Here is a 5,584-nt window from a genome sequence, read left to right as displayed (position 1 = left end):
TTACAGCTCAGCTCTCTCCCGCTCAGATCCCAGTCTTTCATCGACTCGCTCCTTGTTTTTTCCCTCTCCCCTTTCTTATTGTGTCTCCCTGCGTCCCCCATCGACACACTTTCCCTGTCTCTTGATGTCTCTCTGACAATCCATCAATTATGTGTTACAACGGTGTCAGGAGGTCTACATCACCTAGAGGCTAATGGGAGTCAAAAAGAATAGGAGAGGCATGAGAAAAAGCCACCATCTCCCATGCCATGTTCCACTTCTCCTGGGCTTGAGCAGAAGAGTGGGAGGTAACGAGGGAGAAGAAAAAAGGAAGTAGATTACTGGAAATAGGGAAAAAAAAAGATTCTGTGCTGGTTGATGGGGCACCAAACACCAGGCTGCATGACAGCACTGTGATCTTCAAAGCTTGCCTCCCTTCTCAGTCCCTTCAGTCTCTTGCTCCCATGTTTCTTTGAGAGAGGGTATATACTGGGAGCTTCAGGCGTGAAACGGATGTAGCGTCAAAGTTTTGATCCTATCATCTTCAGGCTAAAATCTCACAATATCTTTCACTGTATCCTTCAGCTAACAATGTTCTTTATCCTTGTATCTCTTCATTTTAAGGTGACCTGTTGGTGTTGTCCCTCTCCTGTAGAGTGTAATTTAGGTTTTTGTGCATGTAAATGGTCTGCAAAGGCTAAAATCCCACACATTGCCCCCTGCCTGAAACTCCTCGAGTGTACTCCTTTGTTTACTTCCATAGCATATTGACATTACTTTCTAACACTTGTGCTTCTATTGGCTAGTGCTCTAACACGTTGTATGATAGGGGCGGACCTCTCTTAAGTGGTTGACCAATCACAACAGAGCCGGCCAGATAACCAATCAGAGCAGGCTGGGCTCTGGTTTCAGACAGAGGGTGACAAGAGGTGCTGCAGCACAGGCAGGATGAGACCAATAAAGACCTTTTTGAACATTAAAGCATGCCACAGTCGAGGCACTAAATACAAACGATCATGACAATGAGCGTAATGTTCTCTTTATAGTTAATTATTAAAACATTTCTCAGTTTCACAACCAGTTGTCACAGTATATCACTTTCACTATTTCCCCTGTCTCCCACAGACCAATCCAAAAATCAGATATGTCACAATGTACCAGCCGGTCTTCACTTCAATGATGGCCGGCCTGTAAAAGCTGGATGTGCCGCTGTGGATAATGCTCACTTCTGAAGCAGGGCCACTGCCTCCATTTTCAGAGAGAGAGAGGGAGAGAAGGGAGGGGACTTGCTTTGATGGGGTTTGGCTATTTTTGTGCTCCACAAATACCTTCCCTGTCCTGTTTTTGGCTTTTGACAATCCCCTCTATTTAATCCAGTCTGTGCTCTCGGGTGAATTTTTCTTCCAAAAGACACAGCATTTCTCATGGAGGTGTCGCTCAATATTTATTTAATCAAGATGAAATATTGTTCTGGGACTGAACACAAATGTTAATTACATGCATGTGGTAATATCTTAATTCAGGATCATGACAGAGTGATGGTATTGTTTACCCTGCACAGTGCCTAAGGGAGGCCTTTCAGGATGTTTTATGAGTCTGGTTAGACACTTGATTAAGGACTTGCTTTCCACCGGGGTTCCATCATCGCTGGTGCACTAAAAGGACACAATGAGCTTTAAGTCTTTCTTCCATCATACGCGGGTACGGCATGTGTGCCATTTCAAATATTTATAGTACTCATAAGATGAAAAGGTATGTCAAATTGCAGGTTTAAGTCGCATAATCTGACAAGTTACAAATATATGTATTTGTTCATTGATTATAGGACGTCCCTTTTAGGTGTTACAGTCCAGACACCTTGGCAGAAATACAGGCATAGCTTAGTGTTTAAATAAAACCTCCTTACAGGAAGCAGCGCCTGTGGTTTCAGCATAATGAAGGCCTTTACACATCGTTTTGTTTTTGTGTTTGATTACTTTAAATGTCAATATATCAAAATAATATTCTAACTGTTGTTTTTGTCACGAATGTTTGTAATGAACAGAGGAAGAGGAAGTGCAACCAAATTAATTTTCGAAAAAGGCCAATGACAATCAGAAAAGCACAATGTGTGGAACAGATTAGGTTGTGTCTATATTTATAAAGATTAACAAACAAAACAATGAGGCTTTTGAAAAAAACAATGTATTACTCCATTCAACCCCAACACTCTCTGTGTGTGTTCTGACTTCATGATGAGTTGGGGCAAAGTGTGTTGATCAGAGTAGAGCAACAAATGTTTACGGACAATTTTGACAAGTGACTGGTTCATCCCCGTCATGCTGCAGATCAAATGTGTCTGCGTGTTATAGACTGGTGGGAGGTACAGATGAAAGCTGGCTCCCTACTGCTGCTTGTGCCACCGGGATGTTTATCAGCACTACTGACTCTTGGTGAATAACTCATCGTCAAATGTTTTTGCTAAAATGTGTGAATTTCCATTTCGTTCTGTTATTAGCCTTAATAACATCTGTTAGAGAGGTCTGCTACTTTGGTCCAGGTTGAATTTCAGAATAATTTTGAAATAATAACAATAAACGTTACTTGTCGCAGTTTGATCTCTAAAGAAAGCACTTGTTTATTTAAAGGTCACCTATTATGCAAAATACACTTTTTCATGTCTTTTATACATCAGCATGTGTCCCCTCTGTGTAAAGAGATTCTCTCTCTTTTTGTCTTGATCCATTTATATAAAAACCTGTCTGTAAATGAGCTGAACAGATTTTGGCCACTTTATGATGTCATAACGTTTTTGGGGGTTTTGCAACCATTAGCCAATCACCAACCAAACATCTTGAGGGGCGTGAGGAGTGGCAGGTCATTTGCATTTAAAGCTACATACAGACAATCAGTACTTTTGAAACAGGGCTGAAACAGAGGGGTTTATGGGATGCTACAATAATCTGTTTGGTATTTCGAGTCAAACACTTCAGAAACATGTTTTGCGCATATCTGAGACCTATGATATATTGAAAAAAATTGTATAATAGGGGACCTTATAACATAATGTGTTCGATTAAGATTATAGACACAAAGTTAATTTAATATTTATATATTTACCTTCCCAACAATAAAGTATTCAATATTCACTCCTTCTTGATTACACTGGTAAAATGCTCCATTCATACTACTTACATGAGTAATAATAATAATAATAATAATAATAATATAATATCAAAAGATAAAGGTGGATAAAATAATATAACCATTCTACAAAGGAGTCGTTTTGACTTAAAGTGGACCTATTATGCTATATTTGAAAAATATATTGTAGGGCCATACCTATACAAAACATGTCTGTGAAGTTGTTTGCTTAAAATACCAAACAGATCACCCATTGTGGCCATGCCTCATACTGCTCATACCCCTCTTTTGCAGCCCTGTTGCAAACAGGCTGATTCTGCTTTAAATGGAACGGCTGCTGCTAGCCACGCCCCTTTTTAGCGTCACGCAGCTTTCCCCTACTAGAGAGATTTCTACCGGGAGAAGCTCAGCTAAACGCTGTGGTGAAAAAAATGCCATGTTATGCTCCCAACCACTTCAAGCTTTATTTCTGAAACAGTATGGAGCTCAAACCTTTCTCTCTCGCAGGGTTTACCACAAGGACATTACGTTACACATATTCTCTCCAGTAGCCTCCATGGTTAGCTCTGAGTGTTAGCATGCTTGCTAATGTAAACACAGAGCATATTATTCCCAAAACACACCGCGCATTGTTTCTGATACAGCACATAGCTTGACATGTTCTTTCTTGACTGTTAAGCTAGAACAGTGCCATTATATGTATTATATATATAACAACTTACTCTAAGTGCCTCCTGCAGACATCCTGCTGAATACACAGACACACAGCTGCGACTGTATACCGAGACGATAGGTTGGGACGTGTCACGTGTGCCGGAGACGATATGTTGAGACGTGTCACGTCGGCCGGATGTTGCCAATGACGTTATACTGTACGAGCGAAAATTCTGGATCTGCTTGAAAAGAGAGAGGGATTTGTTTTCTGACACTTTGTGAGTTCCCTGACACACCGGGGACACATATTTATGTATAAAAGACATCAAAAAGTGCATTTTGCATAATAGGTCCCCTTTAACTTTTCAAAACGTGTTTTTAATTGTTCTATTTCTTCTTGCTTATAGTTAAATGATCTGAATACCACTTCCTCCACATTATCATCGTTATTATACGCTAAACATATTATTTATAGGAAAGGATAGAAGGACGGAAAGGATTGAGATATGATCTATTTCCTCCATTAGTGAGACCGAGCACCCATCAGTGTGTGGATAAAGCGACTACATTTACTGCAATTTAATGACGTGGCTCTCATATCACATTTAGGATTTTGAAAATGTTCCACTACAGAATATCTTTCAGCCTGGCCTGACATCTGAAACCTGTTTGAAAGCGTATTCTCTCCAGGCTATTGCTGAAATAGTTAGTGTCGACCGTTGTTTATAATTTAACAGCCTTCACTGCTTTATCATCCTTGGCCGTTATCTGAAGTCTGGCTGGATCTTAACGTTATGTTTCAAACTTGTTCCAAACTCGGGTGAAATGATTCATTCAGAGTTTGTATGCGATGGTATATTCAGTTTTCTTAAATGTCAGGTCAGTTCTTTCCATCCAGCTCTCTGCCTACCTTCCTCCGCTGAAAGGACAGTTTGTTTGGGTATTTGTTTGCGTGGCCTACTCAGCTTCTTCCTTTCCAACCAGCTTTGCAATCCTGTCCCACGTGTAATGATATACTGCGAATGTGGTGCTCAGCTAATACGGGATTTACCCTTCTTTAGACATCTCAGAACTAATCAAATATGAATAGACTTTGAATTGAGGGCATGAAGAAGGGTTACAAGAAAAGAGTGAGAGTATGTTAATGAAGGTCTCGGAGTTTCATAGCAGATGAGTGCTACCTGAATATTTTAAACTCTCCTCTATCATTAACTCTTCATTAGTGCATTGAAATCCACCCTAGATTCATCTAATGGAAACAAATGATTCTCTCCTTTCCTTTTCCCCTACCTGAAATCTACTTACAACTAATCAGCTCCTTACAGTGCCTAGGAATGGATTTTTTACTTACATCTGATTTGCTATTTGGGTTAGGTTTTCGAATAATTGAAACGTTGCTTTTCTAATTTTAAGCTAAGCTCTCTGCTCTTCCACTGATGATCAATCACTGTACACTTTTTAGCAGAGTTTTCCAGTTGGTCTGTCCTGTTTTGCTAAATGTAAATGACTCGTGAAACATATTTTTTCATGAATTTATTTGTGTTCGGTGAGATGAAAACAGACGTGACCCTGTTTAAACAAACAGCTGCTTTCACCCTCGATTTGTGCCTGTCCCAATTACATACTTAGTCAGCCGCAGAGTTTATGTCCCAGTGTTTTGTGACACAGTCAACGCATCAGCTTTGCATTTTCTATTTTGATTGTAATATTTGTTAAAATTGAACGTCTCTTGTGTGTTTTATGTCTCCTCCTCTGTGCGGCTTGGCGCTGCTCTTTCTCAGTGAAATTGTGATTTGTGCTGCTGCTCACTGCAGACTGCACATTGACT

The sequence above is a fragment of the Notothenia rossii genome, assembly GCF_949606895.1.
Source record: "Notothenia rossii genome assembly, chromosome: 3".
Lineage (NCBI taxonomy): Eukaryota > Metazoa > Chordata > Actinopteri > Perciformes > Nototheniidae > Notothenia > Notothenia rossii.
Note: the sequence above shows the minus strand (reverse complement) of the source record.